We start from the raw sequence: 25,000 nt of genomic DNA, 5'->3' as shown, positions 1-25,000 counted from the left end.
AGAGAATGGAAGCAGTCGATGTGTTTGAGAGCAAATATTGTGGATGATTGCTGGATGACAAGAAGAGGCGAGTCACTGAGTGGGTAAGGCATGAAAGGCAGAGCAGGATATATACATGAGACTGGCCGGAGAGAGATGTATGTAGTGTCTGGGGCAGCCAAGCGGGGAATGAAGGGATTATTGAACCAACAGAATTCTACGGAAAGAATGCGAAAATGTTGAATGCAAATAAAAGGAAGAGGGCAGAAGCTGGTGAGGTCAATCATTGTTTTCGCGTTATTTGTGTATGTTAATCAAAACTTAAGAAATGTGGAGATTAAGTATGAGGAGTGGTAAAAGGATTAGCTTGTGCGAGAGGATGGATCAGAGTGTTTTTACATGGCTTGGTCATGAGGAAAGAAAAGAAGAAAAGTTGGTGAAAATAGTATGCAGCTTGGAAGTGTTGGGAGGAGGGAGAGGGAGACCCAGAAATGGACGGAAAGATGGCGTGAAAGATGTGATGGAAAGGAGACGTTTCAGCATCCAAAATGGAGGTCGAAATTGCAGTTTGTGTAGGCAAGGGGTTCGTGGCGCTGCTAGCGAGTCTTCTGTGTAAGTGTATGAGGCAGTTCATGTCTAGAAGTTTATCGCAGAGGAGCTTCAACCATGACTCAATAGTTCAAGTGTGAAGGTTGTAATGATCACTGACCTCTTATGTTGGCAACCCTTGCCTTTCTTGTTTGGTTAAATGGATAAATGTTACACACATACACACACGTGTATATATATAGTAAAATTATATATATGAGAAATTACCATTAGTTCATTTTGTAGGCGTGAGATTTCTTTACATAGATCGAGTCATTTAATACGTTGGAGTAACATTTCCAACGTATTAAAAGACTAGATCTGTGTAAAGATATCTCACGCTCACAAAATGAACTAATGGTTAATTATATATACGTATATGTGCGTGTATTACTTTGCCTTTCTATGTTTTTATTTATTTTACAACGCAGCCTCATGCAATAATCTCTTAAATTTTGTGCTGCCTATTATTTTGGATACATTTTACCCCAAAACTCATGACGCCGAATTCAGCAATGGAGTGAAAACTGACCCGCTCCACCACAATAGCTAATGTAGTACATCAAAGGGGTCGTTGCCTTTCAGTTGTATTTCATTTGGTTTCTGCATTACTTTTTATACGTAAGAAATTACAGTTGGGTTTAAATAGTAATAATGTTCAGGTATGCTGTCGTAATCCAACAAATAAACATCTTTCCTTTTAGATTATATTAGTGTTATTCATTTTCGTTGATTTATATTCCATTGTAGTTTCTTTTATCTATTGCATGGCCAAATAGCTCAATCTTGATCATTCTTAGATATTTACGCCAACAAAAAATGTATAAAAAAAATGACACTGAATTATAGAGCGGAAGCAACGAACTTTGCACAAGAAAGAGGTGACCCCTGACACAAGGAGCATTGCCAAGACTTGATAGAACAATAACCTAGTTGTGGAAGTTCTCACAGACTGATCCATTTCACCTTGGGAGGAGGGACCTTAATCTATTGATTCTGTATGATAACAAAGCTGCTCTCTGTTACCCTCCCCCACCCCTCCTCTCTCTCCCCCCCCCGCCCCCCCCCCCCATTCTCTCTCTCTCTCTCTTGTTTTTTCATGGTGATAAAACATTGTTCATTGCCATTCAGACAGTTTATTTATTTATGCTTCATGTTAAAGCTGCGACATAAGTTAAATATAGTATTCACTCACTTCTGGAGGACTGTAATGGACACCTAAAATACATGCGATTTATTATCTTTCTGTAGTGGCAGCCACTAATTTTACCCCTATTTATTGGTGATGAACGCGAGAGCTTGTTAATCGCATTCTGCTATAGTCACTAATGAGCAATAAATATCTGTATTGTCAAAATGCTAAGCACATATAAAATTAAGCTTGCGCAAGAGCTCAGACTCTATCCAGCCACCCAAGGCCTTTTCATGGATTTTTTAAATTCTCAGGAACACGCTAACATTATCATGGTGCTTATATTTAACAAAGGAAGAAATCTAAAGATAAGTCACACCCTCGCCCTGGGCACCAAATATTCAGAAAAGGTGAAATGTAACTTGTTGGCCATCGATTCACCCAAGTTTTAGAATTGGAACTTTCATTCATCTTTGACAAGTCATACCACTAATTAAGCGTTCACTGACTTCAGATGATGTAATCTAACCCGTCTACAAATAAACGTTCGGCACTTGATACCAATTCGTATTTTGCATCTAAAAATGATATGATCTCTAGCCATTCAAAATAAGCTTGTTTATTTTAATAACACTCGCCGTGCCCTGTTTGTCACTGGTTAGTCTCCGTAGAGGTTAGTGTCGTCAGAGCACCTCATGCGGTGCTCTACTTGGGCATTTCAGGGTCGTATCTAATTGATTTTCGTCAATAAAACCTTACCAAAGCATCGGGTATGGATTGTTCTTTGTAAATAGCTATTTGAAGCCACAGTCTAATTGAGCTAAAATATGCAGTGATGGCTAATGTTGATAATTAAGGCACTTTCCAGAGTAAATCAAAGAGATTTAGAGGGAGACTTTGCTAAATCTAGCAGCTCGTAGATAGAGGCTAGTAAAGCGTCATCATTACTGAAGGCCCTCCCATTCATTGATACTGTAGTATGACGTTCTTTACTAAACACCCCGCCTATGTACTTTATGAATGAAGACACAAATGTTGGTATAGTTGAAATAATAATTGTATATGGAATTCTTATATCGGTTCACCCACTCAACACCTACCCTACATACTCTCTCTTTTTCATCTTTTCGATGAGTTATGTCTCTTGAGTAGAGTAGAATACAGTAACAGCCATCAAATGAGATTATTAAAGTGTAATACAGTTCCATGAGTTATGTCTCTTGAGTAGAGTAGAATACAGTAACAGCCATCAAATGAGATTATTAAAGTGTAATACAATTCCATGGCGCAAATCAAGTTTCCTTTAACATAACGCAAATTTTCTAATCTTGACTTCCTTAAGGCATGATCAAACCCCTAATAAATCCATATTGCTTAGTAATACACGCCACTACTCCCCTTTCATTATTCTATTTGTGTGCCTGTGTCAGTTTCGTTGTTTCTACACGCTTGATTCATTTACTTGAAAACTGACGCTAACATTTGTTGAAGGGTTGTTGAGTCGTTATCAGTGAGTCATTGTATTCCAGTTTTATCTATTTATTTATTTAGCATATGACGCATACTATTTCTTTTTTGTTGCACACTGCAAAAATAAGTAAAACGATAGCAGTTTTGCAGCCACAAAGACAATTTGCTTGGCTTGCCGTAAGTGAAGCAGCAGTCACGTATAACCTGACTTTGACTTATGAATAACCAGCAGCCCTCATCCTGTTGTCGGCGGGGCTTACTGTCTGATGTCATGATTTACGTCACAACTAGCCTCTCTTTGGGTCCTCATTAAATTTAGCTAAGTTTCCCTTTAAATGTTTTTTATTTACTCTGATAAGTGCGTTAATTATCCACATTAGGCATCACTGCATATGTTTGCCAATTAGGCTATGGCTCCAAATAGCTCTTTCCAAAATATGATCCACATCCAATGCTTTGTAAAGATTTTATCGACGAAAATCTTTTAGACATGGCTCTGAAATGCCCAGTAGGTATTACTTAGGGCTCTTTACAGTGTGTCTTCGGCCCCTTACCTGCAACCCCTTTCGTTCCTTTTACTGTACCTGCTTTCATGTTCGCTTTCTTCCATCTTACTTTCCTCAATCCTCTTTTAACTATTGATTCATAGTGCAACTGCTACATAGGTTTTTCTCTTGTTGCACCTTTCAAGCATTTTACTGTCAATTTCCATTTCAGCGGCGCTGAATGACCTCATAGGTCCCAGTGCTTGGCCTTTGGCCTAAATTCTGTATTCAGTTCAGTTCAGTCATTGTTTAGTATTTATCCACTGTTTAGTCATGAGCCAAATAGTGCAAGTGGGGTTGCTCTAAACTGGTCATCAGGAATTTATTTCATTTGATTAAAAGATACGAAATAGGATGATTCGGATTTTTTTTTCTTTTTACTCAGAACCCAAAATATGGTCTTTGACAATTGAAATTACTGGCAAATTTTACTCAATATATGTGCCAGAAATCCTCTTGTTTCCTTCTTGCAATAATTAGCAGTGATTAGCACCTGATTTTTCTTGGTATGTTATTTATACTTGGCCAGATCTATACACACAACGGACCTCGATGTATTTTGTATTGTCTCGGTTACCACCCGGTTAGGACAACGTTCTTTTCGTCCAATGACAAGATGAACGCAGAACTTGAAACGTTCATTAGAACCTTGTATCCCTTGTGACGTTTAGCCAACTAATTCTAACATCGCAATCAATGTGCATAATTTTGTTGCAGCATAGTTACCAGTAACTCAAGACCTAGTATATCAACTTTTAATAACCATGTTTAAGAGTTATTCAGAGCTACGATAATAGTCTCGAAAGGTTAGGTGCTGGCTACCCACAGAAAATCAAATATGTAATTATTTATGCACCTAGGACTAGTTTACATGTGTAGGCAAATCTGCATTTATGTACCGCCATTATCGTACAATAGTTTTAAATGTACTATTCCTAAGAACTTCATAACACACGAAAAATTCCAGTTTAGTCACATGTCTGTGACTACCCCACCAACAAATGAGGATCTCCATGATGTCACTCATTTATTTATGAAGACTTGAGGCCGCTATAGACTAAGGATTTGGACTTTAGCGTAATGACTTGAGGAATCAAGAAAAATCCACACAATGACTAAAGAATCGTAGTAAATTCCATAAAAAATTTTTTTAAGTATATATATCATCAATACGATACGTGATTGGGTGATTTTAATTAAGACAAAACACCCTTACAAAGATCAAGACGTAGGAAATATAACAAGTTTACTGTAGTGGCTCAGGACCAGAATGAAATTTGTTTATAAAGCTTTCCATTTTAAAGCAGTCTTGAAGAGCAAAGTAATATCATGGTCTGTTTCAATCACTTCATCAAGTTAGTTTGTGAAGAAAAGTAAACATGTGGTGTAGCACTCTTGAGTTCCACATTTTCAGCGAGACTTAACGGATTTTTTTTCAGTTTTATTATTGCCATCTAAATCTCATTACACTTTCTTGAATTTTGCTTCAACGAAATCTTTAAATGTGTGTTAACTTCGTCATAATGACAAGAGAAGTACTGTTATGATTACTGTTGATTCAAGCTACTAATAATCAATCATAAAATGTGATCATAGTCGCATTTTCGCCAATCCGATCATTCAGTCAGTCGCTAAATATCTAACCTTAAAAGAATAAGGAAAAAAAAAAAAAACTTTCATGTAATGTTTCGGCATCTTTCACACAAAGTATTCTAGAAAATTGCATATAACTGCTACAAGAAAAGCTTGAGTGCCAAATCAGTATCACATTTCCTCCTGTCTTCTGCGGGATTCATTTTCGGGCGTCACATGTTGATTTGTACAGGTTATAGGAGTAAATATATCTGATGATGATATTATACGGGAAGCAAGAAAAAATTTGTAAGGCAAAAAATGTTCAGTGATTCCCACGAAAGGTAGAGAGGAAGCTTTGAGGTATGGAAGCCGAGGATAAAATGTATGAAAGCGAAGACTTACTGTAATGGTGGAATATAAATGGGAGGAACGGTAGAAAATTGAGAGTCTTGGAACACAATGACCCTGTTTTAATCAGAAAAATACGACAAAATTGACAAGGATTGCTTAAATTTAATACCTTGAGATGAGACTCAAAATAAATGTAAGAAAAATAGAAGTTGTGAGGACAGATTATGCATAAGGGAATTAAACAATAGAAGCGGAAAGGATGGAAAAGGTTGAATCTTTAGGAAGAATGATATCCAGTACAGGTTCTCTTGAGCTGGAATTCTGTAAACGGATTACAAAGGTAAACTAATCTATGGGCAGGCTGAATAACATTTAGGAATTAAATATATTGAAATTGCATACGAAAATAAGAATATTATAAAAGAGTGTAGTGCAATGTGTATTTCCAAATGGACAGGTATCATCGTATGACAATGAACTATAACCAATATATATATATATATATATATATTTATATATATAATATATATATATATATATATATATAGTATATATATTCATATATATCGTTAATTTGAAACTGAAAATTTAGGAAGAAAATGGTAATCAGATGGCAGGATAGAGTAAGCAATGACACTACAAGGGAAATAGCGGAATTCCCTTTGTAGATGAGATAATGAAGGGGAGATAAAGATGACTGGGAAATGTCCTGTGCACTACCCCGGGAAAACCGTTTATTATTGTGTTAACTGAACTTCTGTTGGCAACAGAGGAATGAGGTGACTCGGACATACTTGGATGAGAACTGGATGACGGGAAGTTGCAGTTGAGTGGAGATTTATGGAAAATAAAGCACAAAAGAGACTTGAGTTGCAGAATTCAGAAGTCCTTTTGCGTCCCACAGCGCTGGATGCAATGATATCGATGACACTGATAAATGAATCTTAGTTTTTTGTTGCAATGAAAGTTTTTCCTTATATACAGACTTTTCATACATAAATGACGTCCTGGAATGCACAGGTAGATCAAGGACACTCCAATACTAATATTGTTGTGTTTGATGGAAATTTCCTTTATGGGCGCGGTAATTTGTTTTATATTATTAATGTCTTTACAGCGAATACTTATTTATGAAACTTTCATAGCCCAGGTTGACCGTTGATAGGGAGAAAATATTATTGGCTGTCTACTTGTTCATACTCTCTCAGTGGACTTCACTTATTTTTTATAATGTGACATAAAATAAAGTCTTTGTGGAGTCATTCCCCTTATTTTTATCATCACTGTTTTATGGCAGAGTCACGACTTCAAGTTTCTTTGCCTCTTCCCCCGGCTGTAGGCAAAACTAAGCGGAGTCGCAATGTTCCCGTCATGTAACCAATAAAGACGATCACATTCCCACTTTACACCTTTTAAATGGCGCTTCTACCTGTACCATATTTTCATTGTGTTGGCTCTCCGAAGTTGATTAACTGTAAATTATCATGGGCTGTCTAAGATTTTCACTCAAGCTAATTATCTTGCATCAGATTTCGTGGTTGTTTTAACAATTCATCCTGCTACGTATTAGATCTCATTTCGTAGCTTGTCATTTCATGTAATGAATGACAGCATCAGCTATTCACGTAATTATTATAGAGCTAACTTAGTATTACTTAGTTAATATGAGGTGCATAATTCAAAGAAGTAATTAATTTATCAAAGTAAATTACAACCACGTTTATAGTCCCACTTTTCAGTTAGAGTTTCTGATAACTCACGGTTGTCATTTTCAAGCATTCTCAGCTTGAAGAGCACCGGATGAAGGTCCTCGATATGAGACTGGGTGAAACTTTATGTTAACATTTTAGTGCCGTAATGTCGTTGTATTACCGTTGTATCAAAAATAATGAAGTGGAATTACAGACGGCACAGATGCGCAAAAAAAAAAAAAAAAAAAAAAAAAAAAAAAAAAAAAAAAAAAGGGAAGGAAGAGGTAGAGCAGTTCTTGTAGTTATTAGGGAGTATGGAATAACTCTACGGTCATTTCTTGTCTATTTTCTGCCAGGCTTAACATTTGGTGTGAGTAATTAAGTATTATTATTATTATAATTATATAATATTATATATATTATTATTATTATCATTATTCAGAAGATGAACCCTATTCTTACCAAACAATCCGACAGGGTCCTTGACTTGAAACTAAAGTTTCCATCGAGTATGTGGTGTATTTGAGAGAAGTAACAGTAAGTAATGGGAAATACAGATAGGGAAATCAGTTATTTGAAAAACAGATAAATTAACAAATTAATAGATAAATAAAAATGTAGAAAAAATATTAGAATGGAAGTTGAATTGCATCAGGGTAGTAATGCTTCCATCTCCGTTTGAACTTCTGAAGTTCCAACTGCACATCCTCTTCGGAGACTGTTCCACAGGGTCTCTGGAACTGAGAAGTTCGACAGCGATGCGCATTTATTGCATATTGGTGCTGCTGTCCAGCGAATCTGGTTCCTCTCGGCAGGAAAATGGGATCAGAGATCAATTGTGAATGTGAAAGATCTACGTTAAATTAGAACTTATGAAAAATTGACGAACAAAAGACCATCCGTCGATAGTCATAGTCGTAACTGCTAATATTAGGAAACAGAAAACTACCACCACGAACCATTCTACCTAAAAGAGATCAAAGCGCCTCAGTGGCGTGGTTGGTTTGGTGTTTGATTCTCACCTCGGTGGTCGCGGGTTCGATTCTCGGCCGTTCCATTGAGGAGTGAGAGATGTGTATTTCTGGTGATTGAAGTTCACTCTCGACGTGGTTCGGAAGTCACGTAAAGCCGTTGGTCTTGTTGCTGAATAACCACTGGTTCCATGCAACGTAAAAACACCATACAAACAAACTAAAAGAGATCAATCTCTGGCAGAAGCCGACATCTGCACAAGAAGGACAGTGCGCGTACCGGTGCCTCTCTGCCCGCTCCGAAATGAATCACAAATGATCACGCTGATTGGTAAGGCAGAATGGTCTTCACTTTTGTTCGATTCCCCGCTCTGCCAACGTGGAGTCTGAGAAATTTGTTTCTGGTGATTAGAAATATATTTCTCGATGTCATGTGGTTCGGATCCCACAATAAGCTGTAGGTCTCGTTGCTAAGTAACCAATTGGTTCCTAGCCACGTAAAAATATCTGATCCTTCGGGACAGCCTTAGGAGAGCTGTTAATCAGCTCAGTGGTCTGGTTAAACTAAGATATACTTCTCCTTCTTCACTTTTAGAGACATTTATCTTTACTTGTTTACCCCAGGAGGACTCCCAAAATACCACTTTTCCTTTAGACACCTCAGTCACCTCTATTTGCTCTGGTCTCTAGTATCAGTGTGTTATTTCTTCCTTTTCTGATGCATCTCTGTCATCACTTAGTGCAACCTGTGATGGGAGACCTTTCCCAGGACCTCTATCAGTAGTTTGTTGTTAGTCACAAATGAGTTTTGTTTTTAGTTATTTCGCTCTTATATATCTTGGGTGTTTGCATTATATTTCTTGTACCAGAAAGCAAACACCAGTATTAAGGAAGTAAACAATATGGAAAAGATTGATTATGATTATCTAATTTCTCTCATATTTTTTGTCGTAATTTTCTCACAAAGATATTCGTATGTACATTTGATTTCTCTTCTTGTTGCTAAATAAGTAAGGATGCTTATCACTGTTATCTCTAGCTTACAGAAACTGTTCTCATAAGGTAAACTGTACTATAGAGATATCTGTTTTCGAACTAACAAACCTATTCCAGGTAAGATGATAGACTGAATGGCTTTGACCTCTAAAAATAAAACTCGAGTCGCTTTTGCGAGCAGAAAGATTGCATGAGTAATCTGAGGAAATTATAATAGGAGTGAATTATCACGGAAACAGAATTGGTAAAAAGGAAAGTAACAAACGGAAAATAAATTCCTATATGAGAATAAAATTATAATACCTGGATAGTTATATATCCAGCAGCAAATATCGGCTGGTTGACAGGCTGTTATCATCTAAACATCCATTTCACCTCATTGAATATTCTCATTCATTTTATTTTTATTCATCTTCTCTTTGTGAGGTAAAGTTGACTTAGCCAATCTTTCAATTGCAACGGCCATTTGTGATTGACGTTGCAGAAACAAGAAAGGCGAAAGCTTTCTATCAGTGGAGGAAACTTTGACCGGGACGTGAAACCATCTGTCGTGGATAAGAGGAAATCGGGAACACCAGGAAAAGGATGGAGGTCGTGCGTCTCCGAAGAGCTTCGTAGCGATATCAAGTACGAGAGAACCGCCCAAGGCGGTGAGATATGGTGCAGGTGCAGGCGGCCCTTGTTACACGGTCCGTGCTCCTCTCGCAACTGCCCACACTCCCTGGTAAGGATAATTGGCCAGGCGACATTCCGCTTCTTCCTAGAAGTGCTGCTGTCGCTCCTCTGCCAACTCCTCGGTAATCGGACGCACACACATACATAGACACACACAAACAACAGTTTTTTTTTTTTATCTTTCCTAGATAGTGACCCACACGGATTTTAACCCGGTATGTATCCACTATTTGCGCCGTGTTTAATACAAGCCCGTTGGGGATTACCTTAAACCAGAAACAAACACTGTGAATATCTTGAAAGATAGTGACCCAATAGAAATATTAGTTCTGGATAGCGACCCTCGAAAACCAATATTTTTCTATCCAGGCTTGATTTCGTTTAATATATTGATTGATTGATTTCGAGTCCTCCTTTCAATCACTGTAAAGCGCAGGAAAACTTGCTAAAGAAACCAGTTCAGCAAATCACGTCTAAATAATAATGGGAAATAAGTTAGATTCGCAAATACAGAATTTTGTTTCATATAAAAGTGAAAGCGAGAGCCAAATGTAAATAACAACGGTTGCGCAGTGTGGATGATATGAAAGTAAAGACTCCTGAGTTTTTGTGCACAGTATTCACAAATTTATTTGTGAATGTTATGCATTTGCCCACACAATCACAATAACAAAGAGACTTCGTTGCTTGGACAACAATCCACTTCTTACTGATTCAGTGTTTAATTGAGTAATCAGGGAAATCAGACGGTGATAGCGATGTTGAGGAGATCTTCGACAAATGTAGTCTTTTAAGCCTAAAAAAAAAAAAACGCACTGCAGACAAGACACAAACCGATAATGCGTTGGTGCTTGCTCGGGGCAAATGTCCTTTGTGACTTGAAAAAAATCTTGGACAAAAGATCATACTCATTGTTTCTGTGCTCTAGTTGGGACACATGCACTTTGGGCGTGGGGCGTTTATTCAAGCGGTTGTGGACATGGGCGTGTGTGGGGATTCCAGCTCAGCTCTTTCGTGGGCATGTGTGGGCGTAGGGGAGTTGAACGGCTGTGGGCGAACAGGGACAGGGTTGCTGGAACCGCATCTTCTCAGTTTGGGTTGAGACAGTGAGGAGTCCAGAACAGTCTTGGGGGAGTCTGTTTTTATTTAAGGAAAAAGAAGGAGCCATCGGAGGTCTTCCTCGGCGTTTCTAGTCGATCAACCCCTGCTGGTCAGTAGCATTTCCGCCCATGTGGGCGAATTTGATGAGGTTGGCTTAATCAGGGTTCTGGTGAAATCTTTGCGATTTGTTGTTATTGGTATGTGTATTTTTGACGCAGTCTTGAAAGTGAAAACGTATTTTAATCGGGGCCCACTACACCCTTCCATATTAAGTTGATTTCTAAGTGTGTAAACTTCAGGGATCAGGATGAGGATCAGGATCAGGAGGAAGAGGACATTCCGTGATGAAACGTCCAAACAAATTGAATGCAAGTGAAAGTGAGAGCGGTCACTTGTGGGCGGAGATTTAGGGTCCAAGTGCACGGCGAAATTTTACTCTCCGCACCTGGCACTTGCTTTCCTTGCCTTTATTCGTGACACCGATTCACAGACATTGCAAAGGAGAGTTATGTCTTGCTTATTTCAAAAGGGAAATGTTTATATTTAACTGCATCATTTCCCACAGATATTTCTAGTTTTACAGACGTTTTCTTTTGAGTTTGGGTTTCGTTAGAGTATGGGCATTACGTAATAGAAAACGGCTGTCGAGGAGTCTTAAGAGAACTGTTAGCAAGGGTTGCATCAGATGCTGCTATTCCTCCGGCCTGTGTTTAATATTGGTCCATAAAAGAATATCCCTGCTGTAGACAAGCAAAGTGCGTATTTAATGGGCTCATCTTACTATGCTCTTTTTCTGAAATCACTGTCATCTTAAATTTTACACGACACGATGTCCCATGATTTTAAAGTGATAGCTGTTGTTGTATTGGATTCCCTTTTCCCTTTACATGGCGAAATCATTGTCACAACTTGTTACAATAATATAAATATGTGGGATATTGCTGCACGAAAAGAAAACTATACATGGGCACAAATAAAATCAAAAGATATGTGTTTTCAAAACAAGGAAAATATATAGATAATAACATAGAAACTGTAATTATGTAGTCTGATGGATACATTCAAAAGGAAAAGATGCTTTGACCCTCAAATGGACATCAAGCGGAATACTGAGGCTGCCACTGAATCTTGGGCAATGTGGCTTCGTATGAGGAATAGATTGAAAGAAAGATGTTAAGGCCATGACCTTTTTGAAAGGTAATCATTGGTGAGAAATGTAGGTGAAGCTGTAATATTTGGGGATAGTCACCTAATGGCGTCATCAAGGTCTCATTTCTCGAAACCATATTAAAAGAAACTGGGAGTTTGAGGGGCTGGATGTGTATTAGAGGGAGACTAAACTTTATAGAGAGAATGGAACTGGTTGGTTATGGCTGGCGAGTGAGGGAGGGATATGGCTTAATTTCGATGTTGTGTGAACTACTAAATTTTCATTTAAAAAAATGAAGTATCCCTTGATTTCTGATAGACTGGTCACCATTTCGTTGTATTTTACTTTACTCTTGGATATTAATAAAGAAAAGTTGATGCCCAGTTAGTGGCTGTTATTGTTCAATGATCTTAAAGTTGTCAAATGGAGAGCTAAACGCAGCATTAGCAGTTATTTGATGTTTTTTAAGTTACATGAGTAATATACAAAATAATTGTTATTATCAAATATTGGTTTTATGTATTATATCCCCTATCAGCGATAACTATTCCCATTTTCCTTTAGATATATCTTTTCAAGAATCACAGTAACGTGTATATCCATGATGACATTTAATTCCAGCCGCAGTAAGAAAGATGGCGTCGTCATTTCTTTGACAAATCTCTAAATCTATTGACCCATGTCACGGAGTTCTCTAACCGCTCTTATTCCCGTCACATCGGTATTAATTCACCTGGTTAGGTAAAAGCTATGTTTATGAAAATGCCGCCCATATATAGCTATCTGATTCCGTCTCTCACTTTCTTAAGAAAGTGGCAGGGAACGGCTCGGGAATCTAAATAGAGCTCTCTCTCTCTCTCTCTCTCTCTAAGAGAGTGGCAGAGAACGGCTCGAGAATCTAAATAGAGCTCTCTCTCTCTCTCTCTCTCTCTCTCTCTCTCTCTCTCTGAATAAGTAGTTACGTCGAACACAAACGTAAGACTTCAAGGGAAAATGATGCTTATGGAGTAGCCTTTGAAAGGTGATACGACACTGTTTAAGGTAGGAAGATAAAACGGATTTTTTGGGACCGCTAAGTCAAACATTTGAAGCCAAGAAATTACAAAACGATTAACTCTCATTCTCTCTTTCCAAGCAAATAATGGGCGAGAAGCTTGACTTGCAGTGCGTGACTGATAAAGAAAGGGGTTGTAATTGTATCGTTTTAATAAAAAACAAAACCTATATTTGGTTTGGAGTGCCAGTATTAAATTTAAGTAACGGCTATTCAGAATGCACAGATATTCTTAATCTTTCTTTCTATTTACAAATATTTTTATTTTAAATGGATCTACCGTACACTTCCATGCAAAACGACATCACGAAGAAAAAATTGTTTTAAATAGATTTGTCGCACAGTCCCGCTTACATGCTTCCAGATCGCAAAGCAATTATTCTCTTAGTCTTAGGATGATATTTTGCTCCGCCCACAGTCCTAGGAGGACATTTTGCTCCGCCCACAGTCCTAGGATGACATTTCGCTCCGCCCACAGACGCCAGTCTGTAATGCTTTTCGCGAATCTCCGCGGCTTGTACGGGACTGGACTGAGTAATGCGTAAATGAGACTAGGAAATGCCTTCCCTGTCGTAATATCTTGAAGATGCATAGGCATGCATACTTATCTGTGTGGGTACAAACACGGACGACTTCACGAACACACACACAGTTATACAAACATGTATATATTATAGTTATTGACCATTGCAGCTGTTTTTCATCACACTACGCTAATACATATATATAATATATATATTATATATATAGATATATATATGTGTGTGGTGTGTGTGTGTATGTGTGTATAATGTGGTATAATGTGTATGTGTGTGTCTGTGTATCCTAATAACTTTTCCTACTTAGTTGGTAACTAACAGTGCAATAGCTTTGAAAGGAGAGACTCTTCGGTAGTGTGATGTTATTGCATAACTGAGACGAGGAAGTCATGTTTTATGTAACGATTGATCTTGCGGTTCGTAGGCCAATGTAGAATGCAAAAGGGTATGGAGCACTGTAGGGTTCAAAGACCGAGATATGCCAGAGAGATCAGAGCTATGTTGTGCAAATAACACTCACCCCCGTATTTTTCGTTAAACTTCGAAGATTTCGACAGTCAAATGATTCCTCTCTCGGCGACAGCCTTCCTCTGTCAAGCATTGAAACAAGAAATGTAACAGAATTGAAAAGATTTTCGATTGTTATATTCGACCATCGAAGTTTTGCTCATAATTGCAGGAGAGATTGGGAAAAATAACAGTTGAAATATTTTGTCAACTACCTTTGCTTATGAATATTCAACTAAGAAGTCTCTACCCGGTTTGACATGTGATTGTTAGTGATTATCTTATAAGAACCAGTTGTTCAGTTTATCTTTATCTCAGTGTCAGTACTATAGACCCCTCAGTACCTATGACATGAATATTTGACAACTGCTGCCTCCAACTCCAAAGTAGATTCATATCAATTTGATGATTTTCAGTGTCTTTGAAGGCTGTTGGATTCGCTTGGGCACCGCATCTCATTTCCGACGACAAATTGAAAGGGGTTAGATGGGCCCGGGTGTGCAGGTGGGTAGAGAAATGTGGGATGGTGCCCTTCATATCGAAATAAACCGCTAATCTTGCTTAATGATTGAACAAAGCTCATAAGAGCAAGGGAAAACAGAAGCAGAAAATGATTTCTAAAATTTAGCAGTAGTGAGAAAGAACGGGGTCCAGAACAGAAAACAAATATTTACAAAGTTTTCGCTGCAACAGAGAATGATTTAAATTTCGATCTGAATTCCCTGAACGCAAATAAAGTATTGGAAATGTTCACAGTCGACCACCGAGTTAAGTCTTAGTTTGTATTCCTGGTTAGTAATATGTACTGGCGAGTGCTGTATGCAATTTAGCTCAGGTCACAATTTTACGACAAAATAGAAATACAAGTTCCAGTTCCAAGAGTGATTGAACTGGGGTCTGAGAAAGACCGTTCGCCTGATACTGATAAGCAGATCTAGTACGAATCGCAACTGTCATCTCTGAGGCTACGTTTTACCAAGAGTACCTTTGTAGCTTTAGCTTGAAAATTACAAAACTCCAATATTCCAGCTTTTTACTCCTTTTTCACTGGAAAACGGAAAGACGCTGATCACGGAGAATAGCTAAGGATGTTCTGCATATTTTTCCTATCTATCGTTATTTCACTTCATGGTTTCTAACAGCAACTCCTTATTTGGGATGTAGGAGACTTGCCATATTCCGTCACAGCTGAACCAATGTAAATGGCTGCCTTACATAATTTATGTAAGGCAGCCATTTCCAGTCTTGGTAACAAAACAACTCGCATATAACAAAATAATTTCTTCCCGAGAAAAACACTCGGGGGAGTTCTGCCTGACACTGACTGACTTCATCATCTAATCAAATTGAAGATGAGAAGTGAGAAGAATTCCCGTGTGGCAACTAAGATAAAACAATAGAAACGAGAGTGAGCTGAATGAGAAAAAGTAACACAGGTTACTTAAAAAGGTTTCCTAAATGGGTTCCGTAAATGGATTTTTATCTCGCGAAAGAAACAAAAATCTCAAGGCTGAAAAATCGTTCCATACATGACGGCAAAGTACTATTTTTTTTTTCTTATCTTACTGGATAGTGACCCCAACAAAGTTCGAGGGTCGTTATCGTACTAAACACTCCGCAAAGATGTGGATACATACCGGGTTAATACCCGTGGAGGTCACTACCTAGGACTAACCCCCACCCTTTTTTTTTTATCAAAGCAGCTAATATTCCCGATACCAGGACTTGGCTAATTACTTAACAGAAATTAAAAAGATGATAAAGTATTTAAGCGCTTAAAATTGAAGCATTATTTACGCAAGTATCGACAGGTAGCTGTTATACAAGTGAGCAAACCATCATCAGATCGTTTAAGAACGTACGCACCGTCACGTTCAATGTCTCGCAAGGCTGAGTGGTAATTAATTATGGCTTTGATAAATATACACACGTACAGCCCACTTACATACTGGCATAGATCACGTACGGGACCTGTCCTTCAGGCAGACTTCCCGATGGCCCTGGCGGATTGTGCAGCAAAGACGGCCGAGTGAAATTTTTTATGAATCTCTCTCTCTCTCTCTCTCTCTCTCTCTCTCTCTCTCTCTCTCTCTCTTTGTGTGTGTGTGTGTGTGTCTGTGTGTGTGTGTAAGATAGTATGTAGGAACAATGCCAAACGATGCGGCAAAATGTGTACAAAGATTTCCAGTTACTTCACTAATGGAACTTTTATTTTTCCTCTGCCAATCTTAGCGTTCATGATCGTTTAGATAACGTGTTCTATCTGGCTAATAACAATCAACGGAAAAGACCAAAAATTCTCTCATTATTTGCATAGACATTAGCAACCGTAATGAATGTGATTGTAATATAGTTATTTCACATGTTTTTTTTCAGATAGAGTATTTAAGGAGCTCTCTCTCTCTCTCTCTCTCTCTCTCTCTCTCTCTCTCTCTCTCTCTCTGTGCAAATTACGGTTCAGAAATTAATTCCTCTGCTATTTCTAAAAATGACTTGAGTTTCCAACTTCTTTCGGTCGTCCTCGTTACTTATTTAATTGTTATTTTATTGTTCAGGTGTCTGCTACTTTTGAAGGCTGGGGGACAGGTCGGTCACTATATTTTTCATTATGTAATTCTTCTAGAGCCTAGCAATCTCAGACTCTCAGTAATTTATTTGAGATGCAATCCTTGTCTCACGTGTACGAGCAACTTAGAAACTACCTATTCAAGTGCCCCCTGGCTACCGTTTCTGGTTGCTTATCAACCAGGTAATATGAGCATAGATTTCCAAAATCTCAACGAACATATCAGCAGATGCCAACACTGCGTAATACCACTTTTTATTTGGATTTTTACCGTTATAGTGGTGATCATACCCTGTTTCCTGTATGCCCTCCTTTTAATGATTTAACTTTATTTTTGTATAACACGACCTTGGTTATAACTCATTCAGTATTCTTGTATGAGGGATCATATACGTGCCGACTTCGTAACTTGTCCTTTTTCAAATTCTTACCCTCTAAAATCATTTTTTCAGAAAAACCAATGCTTGTGGATCATAATTAATTATCCTATTAGCTGGATTTCTGAAACGGAACAGTTGTCATTTGAAAAGCTAGACATACTCCCCGAAATATTCTGTATATACGTCTTTCAGGGTCAAGACGCATGGCTTGTGTCACTTCCCTTGATGATTTTTTATTCTTTTTTACGGTCTTTTAGGCTCTTCGTCGTTCCTTCTAAGAATCATCTTGGAAAACAGTCATGACTCTGATAGTTAGCGTTTGAGCAGCGTAGCGAAACAGACACTTTAAAGGCAGGTGTTTCCGCTATTAAGTTCCGCAACAGGTTGAATCGGGTTAAACGTTTGCTGGGCGAACGTATGTCAGAGGAATTGTTTATAAAGAACTGGAATACACGGAAATTTTCCACAGTTAAACATCACCTGACTGGAACATTTAAGTACTTCAATCCGTGCGTGTAGATATTGACCTTCATGAAGTTAGGTTTTGTTCATAACCATACTTAGTACTGACTATATGATTTTTCAACTCCTCAGTGTCTCGAAAGGTCAGTTCCTCAGTAGACAAGAAAAAAGAAGAGAGAGCTCTGTGAATAGTTTGCCTAACGCTAAGACGTGAATTTTATTTGTGTCCTTTTGTCAAGGAACGTGCTGTTGCATAAGTCATCTCGGTAAACACGTACAAACATTTATTGTACGTGACAGGAAGCTAAACTGGAGCAGTAGGTGATGATCGTGAATCAAAGGATTGTTATGATAGGTTTTTAAGATATATCTATATCTATATCTATATATATATGTGTGTGTGTGTGTGTATTTATATGTATATGATATATAAGTGTGCATATCAAGAGCCGAAAGACTACTCATTTCTACCACATTTCAGAAGGCCAACCTTTTTGCGACAAAGTCCAATAATGGAACAATAATATGAAATATATAATTGTAAAGTCATAAAGCAGGACGATAAGGCTTCAGAGTTAATAAAAATTTAATAGCACAATGAACAGTCACAGGCTAAAACAAAGAACAACATTCTTTTGTGAGAAAGTTACAGTTGGAGTTTAAGAAGTACTTACTCAATCTCCCAAAATTCCTTCCCCTTAGGAGAGTAGGGCTATCAGTGTACCTCATGCAGTGAAATGTAGGCATTACATTAGGTTTATAGCAGCGTCCCTTTGGCCCCTATTTTCAACCCCTTTCGTTCCTTTTACTGTACCTCCGTTCATATTCTCTTTCGTCCATCCTACTGTCCACCTTCTCCTAACAATAATTGATTCATAATGCAACTGCGAGGTTTTCCTTCTGTTAGCCTTCCAAACCTTTTCACTGTCAATCTCCGTTTCAGCACTGAATCGTCTTAGTTGCCGCAGTGTTTGGCATGTGTCCCTAAAATCTATAAATCAATCAATCAATCAGTCCTAAAATTTCTTTATACAAAATTTGACGTCCGCTGTTGTAGCCATAGTGCCTTACCATTCCATCTTGTAATTTGAATGATCTTGAACGTCTCATTTTCATGGTTTATGACTTAAAACGTATGCCCCGATTTTGTATTTTATGTCCTTGTAGTCATATTCGTGTCTTCGCCTTTTCTAGCCTTGAAAATGCGGCGCGTTCCTGAAACGTTGGGCCTCGGAGAATAAATGTTGAGTAGTCTTCCTGCCATCTTATGTACACACTCTGACGTACATGCACGTGTACACACACACACCCACACTCACACACACACATATATATACATATAGTATATTACGTATATACATATGCACATTAATACATACATATTATATACATATCCTAAAGATGTGTGTCCAATTATACCTTACAAAAGCCAGGGTCGTTTTGAGGAAGTAAAGAATGGCGGTGCTAATTATATGTGACTGGCAAAAAAGATACGGGCCATGATTACGAAAGAAAGGCTAGCAGTCAAAAGAAAATAGAAAGAGACAAAATGAACCGGAGATTATAAACAATGCTAAAGAAAGATCCAAGAGGGAAATAATAAGATTTGGAGAGCATAAGGTAAGCTTTGACATTTAAAGTTCCCGATATTGATGGCAAAAGTTTTGACTGAAAAATGATAGATCTCGCCGTGTTTGCTATAACAAAATACGATGCAGAATAGAAATGACCTGTTATCCACTTGTGGGGACCGATACGGCGCGACTTGTAATTTTCCAAAGTCCTCCGCCTCGACCCGAGGCTATAGCAGACTTCTTCCTCGTTGAAATCACGGGGTGAGTTGCCGTGTCCTCTTTTGCACGCGATTTATCACATTCATTACCTTTTCCTCGAGAGATTTCAATGTTCATCGTTTTCGTTTAACAAACATCTTTTCTCCATCATTTCTGGTTGCTTATTTATTTAACTGAGGAATCTGTCGAACCACACACACACACATATATACACATATAAATATGTTTACGTATATACACACATACATAAGTGCAGAATAATATAGATATATATATATATATATATATATATATAATATATATATATATATATATATATATATATGGTGCAAGAGATTCCTTAGTTAAATAGATAAGCAACCAGGAATGATGCGAATGCTTCTGGCTTTCCACTATTAATAAAGCCAGTTCATTCTTTCTCTTGCTAGTGCGTTCCAAGCAACACAGTGCAGGCAGAGACAGGAAAAGGAAAAAGACAATAAACTAAAGCAGGCAATGACTTCCCATCGGGAGATGAAAGTTCAGAGAAAAGGAGACAAAAGCAAAGTCGGAGATGAGGAGACAGGAAACGATAATAAATGTGAAAGCCTCTCTTTATCTCTTGTTTTCTTCGCCAATTAACCCTCGTTTTTCTCCAAATCGCATTTTAATTATTCATAATCATCTCAATACAAGGAACTTGATGGAATTTGAAGATAGAGGTAGATGAGCGCAGATCTTTGCGGTAGTGAAGATTCGATTCAGTTTTGTTGTCCGAAAGAATATTCTGTGGAGGAATCGCCATGTCCATACATAACGAAATATTGAGATTAATCCTACTCATTCGCGCCGGATTCTTCGTTTCCTTATCCATCTATACTTATGTATGATAATAAAATCCGAGATGATCTGATCTTGTTTGTCCTCCACCGCGTGACAGTAGGAAAGGCGTGACACAGCCATCCACTTCTTGCTAACCTGTTTGTCCGCCCCGGGTGAGATAGGGGAACGGGAGGGTAGGGAAGACATCCACCGTCCTCCCGCAAACCTCATTGTCCGCTCCGGGAGGCGATAGGGGTAAGTAAGGTATCGGTAGGGTAGGGGAGACAGTAGCCCCGGGTTCCAGCGCGCAGAAGCGCGTATATATATATATATATATATATATATATATATATATATATATATATATATATATTGTTACTGAAACAACTCTTTAGTATTTTGTGATGTGCTTCATTGAATAATCGAACACACAGTGAATTATAAAAGAAAATTTAAGAAAATCTCGTGAAGGAATGGACTGGAATTGTGACCTCACAGTATCTACAGACTTCTCTGAATCCGTTAAAAGTAGAGTGTAAGCGTAGAAAGCTGCTCTTAACAACGCGAATTTGTGTGAATTTATGCGTGCGTGTGTGTGTGTGTTTACGCGCCTTATTAAAGAAATATCTTCCTTTCTTGTTTTGTATCAGTTTCCAATTTAAATCACCAAGCCCTCCTTTCACTTATAAAATCATGGATGCTTTGCGCATTACGGTTTTCCTTCAATGTCATAATAAGATTATAATATACTTAGAAGCCTCTTCTCTCTCTCTCTCTCTCTCTCTCTCTCTCTCTCTCTCTCTCTCTCTCGTCGGTGACTCCTGGAGACCGAAATTCTTTGTTCGTTTGTTGCCGCGAATTTCACTTGCCAAATTTTGCTGTGATGACGATGGTAAACACTCCTGCAAGTAAACGTTCTACCTCTTGATCAGTAGGCAGGGAGACCACCATAAGGAAGAACAAGCTAAGTGGAATCCTACAAAAGGTCTGCAGTGGAGGGCGTGGCCGTACAAAGCTTGGGTTGAGGAAAGAGTAGCTGCCGCGTAGTACGTCATCCGGGTTTCTGCAAAGCAGAGAATAATCGAGGGTCCTCAAGCGTTCTTCCATGTTATAGGCAAAGTTATAATCATTCCATTTTTCTCAATTCACAAACCATACTGGACTGTTTGCTAAAATGCTCTGGAACTGTATTTTGAGTTTGCCTCGTGTGTATAATCCTCGTTCTTATTAACTTCGGACACTCTGAGCTGTAGTACAAGGCTGAAAGCAGTTAGTCATCAGTCACGGTTCCATTGAATGGAAGATGCCAGCTGTGACGTCAGCGCCGTTCCATACGCCTCTGTAGTATGAGTGTAGCGTTACGAGGAAGTGAAATAAATACAAGGTCAGAGACGGTTTCTCAGACAGCGTACACCTCGCTTGCATGGAGCAATTGCGAAGATAATTAGTCGGCAAAACAATGCCTAGATGACAGGGCGCTCATCGCGTTTCTGTTTCTTGTTCTCCAGGAAGGGCGCTTCAGATTGGGATCGTTATTCTGGGCGGTTCTTTTTCTTTCAGTAAACTCATATATGTGTTATACTACTTTAACATTGTTTTTGATAGCGTCAAGTGGAAAATTTAGTATATAACAAATGCAATGTGTTTAAGGCTGCCTCCTTGTTTTCCAATTCGCTCCTCCGCAAATTGACTAAGTCTTTTCTTCCGTAGCCAAGATCTAAAAGAAAAGCATGCCTCAACATGAAGCTTCTATTCTGATGGGCCATTTATTGCCGTTTGAAAACGTTTTCTGCTGTAAAAAAAAAAGTTTGCCCTGAATAAGTATTTGTAGAAATGAGATGGTTTATGTATGTTGTTTCACGCTTTAATGTAACCGAACAGAATTTTAATTTTCACGAAGATATTTCAGTTGGAAAGAATGCAACGTTTTAAAAGAAATGATCTGTTGCCTCCAGGGGTGAAAAAAAAAATAAACACTTTTCACACATTCTCGTATGTCACGTTGAAACTGTAATGCTCACCATACATGTACCGCAAACCATTCTTACCGGATTACATACGAATGTAGGAAATGAGTCAAGTGTTTTGCGTCGGAAGCTGCTGAATAATCCCTTGCATCATGAACACAATATTTACCCACGCTTGCAGTGGAAAAAATCCTTGTTCCTCTACTCCACCCATCCTCCTGATTCTTTTGAGGATCACAAGGGCACAACCTCACAAATAGCATTAAGTTCCTTCTTCAAAGGAGCCGCTTAGAAGAACATAACGCTTCTTGGTAGTACGTCCCTTTTTTCTGACAGTATAGGTCACCTTGTTTAAGGGATATTTAAGTGCTAATGAAAAATACTATGCTGAGCCCCACATGTGTATCGAGAGGATAGGTCACTCTTATAAGGTGTAAGAAATGCTGGAGTGTAGGGAGTGATCCGGATAGAAAAGCAGCTTTAGATTCTTATCAGTTAAGTAAATGGAATTCTTCTTTTACCTCTTCACTGTGAACTATTCTTTTATCGCATTGTGGAGTTGGGTTACTTTAAGGGAGAGATTTTCATATATTTTCATAACAGAGAGCTGCTCGAATTTTTTTTTATTTTATTTCGGTAATGAAAATGATACCCTTGTTGTTTCATATCTGGACTAAAGACGAATACTACAAAACTAGGTTTTACAATTAACGAAAGTCTTTCCCCAAAGTTCAATGTAGTTTAACAAGATTATTCTTCAGGAAATAAATGCATTCTTTTATACTACTTGACAGTGGTTCTTAAATGCTTTGACTAGTGTACAACTCAGATTCTTAGGCACTACTCGTATTCAAGAACGATCTTGAATGTTGAAATATGTTTCCATTGTCAAATTAGATTTAATATATGATTTAAATCGACTTTGTCCTTTGTAATTTATGTGAACTGCACAAAAACAAATTTCCAGCACTTTCTTGTATTAATTTATATAGAGTTCGTTTGAGAAAACTTGTTGAAAACATGGTTGATAAAATTAAGGAATAAAGTTGCTTACAAACAAATAAGGAAACTTGTTACCTGTAACATTTGGAGTTGTTTTAGAAATTGGTTTGACGTCCTCAGCAACGTCTCTGTTATCCTGGAAGTGGAGTCTTGCTAAAAGAACTCAAACTCAGAGGACAGATATCACTTGTGCTGTCGGGCAAAAGTAGCCGTTATATTTCTCCCAATATTCTCTTCTGCTTAAGATTTGCAATAAAGTCTTCGAACTGCGACAAGGCGAAATGATTACGAACCCCCCCCCCCCCCCCTCTCTCTCTCTCTCTCTCTCTCTCTCTCCAGGGTCGTATTCCGTTAAGGTACGGGTTGCATGAAAGCACAGGGCAAGAGAGTACACACCACTAACCTGTTCTGTGGGAGGGGATGGACTCACGGCATCTTACGGGATTTCATAGAAAATTCCGGTAACTTAACTATTTGAATTTAATGAAAATACGCTTATTCCAACTTACTGTATAATCTACTTCCATTATAGATGATTCTGTGCATATTTTGCCCATTTGGAGACCCTTCGCAAGTGAAAGGTACAGAAGATTAATATATATATATATATATATATATATATATATATATATATATATAAAACTATGTAATATATACGTATATATATATATATATATATATATATATATATATATATATATATATATATATATATATACACACACATTATATATATATAAATATATATATGTGTGTGTGTGTATTCTCAAATATAAAGCCAAATATAACACCTCGAATTCTCTCTAAGGTCTCCTCCTCGACCAGGATTCGAACTTATGACATTTGGGGTTGGAAGAAGGGAGATACTAGCCATAACCACTCAGATAGATAGTTGGCTCCCCACTTCCAACGCCATAAGCCATTGGTTCAGATCCTAAACAGGACAGCAGGCTTTGTTGAGAATAATTTCAGTCTGGTTTATGTATTTCTGTAGGTAAAGGGAATTTGGATGTTAATAAGTTTTCTTGTTGTAATAGTTAGTGCATACACTCAACCACGCACGCACAAATATTACATACACACACAAAAAACATGCACACATGTAAATATACATATATACAGGGTGACACGAGTTTATGCAAATATTTCGTGAAATGAAAGATAATGTCATTCTAAGCAGAAACTGTTCTATAAACACATGCATTTTAAGGCTTCGTTTATCCGGTCTTTCAGTATGACTTTTTTTTTCTCACAGGTTTTTGAAAAATGTAACATTACAGTCCCTTCAATGAGTAAATCACTTGTGAACAGACTTCTCTGTAATCTAATCTCATTTTAATGATGAGCTTTACGTATCAAGAAAGTAGTGTAAATGTCGCGGAATTGGAATTATTGAATCAGGAGTCAGGACTAGGCCGATGCTGAATGAGTGATAATGACAGTAAATCACGATGACGAGGTAATACAGGTAACCAGTCATATTGCACGTTACCCCTTTCTCGATTACTGCATGAATATAGTACGTACTTCCTTTTTCAGGAAAGACTGGAGAGTGAATTTTCCATAAAGTTTCCATTCTTTATCGTCTAATTTCGCTTTTTATAACAGTGGAGTTTATTGTTGCAAAACCCATAAATAAACATCATATCTGCATATTCCACATTACTGGAACGAATGGTACGGCATTATCTCCAGTTTCTTGCTC

General features: G+C 37.9%; 1 protein-coding gene across 1 annotated transcript in view; it reads left to right on the top strand.

Annotated features, from left to right (window-relative positions):
• Positions 1 to 11,027: 11,027 nt before the first annotated feature.
• LOC135215659 (uncharacterized) overlaps positions 11,028 to 25,000 on the top strand; it is a 166,467-nt gene continuing 152,494 nt past the window's right edge. The window contains exon 1 of the mRNA XM_064250602.1: positions 11,028 to 11,183. The gene's annotated coding sequence lies outside the window, so the exon portion shown is untranslated. The remainder of the gene's footprint in view (positions 11,184 to 25,000) is intronic.

Source organism: Macrobrachium nipponense, chromosome 5 (assembly GCF_015104395.2).
Source record: "Macrobrachium nipponense isolate FS-2020 chromosome 5, ASM1510439v2, whole genome shotgun sequence".
NCBI lineage: Eukaryota > Metazoa > Arthropoda > Malacostraca > Decapoda > Palaemonidae > Macrobrachium > Macrobrachium nipponense.
Note: the sequence above shows the minus strand (reverse complement) of the source record. Positions and strands in the feature narration are given on the sequence as shown.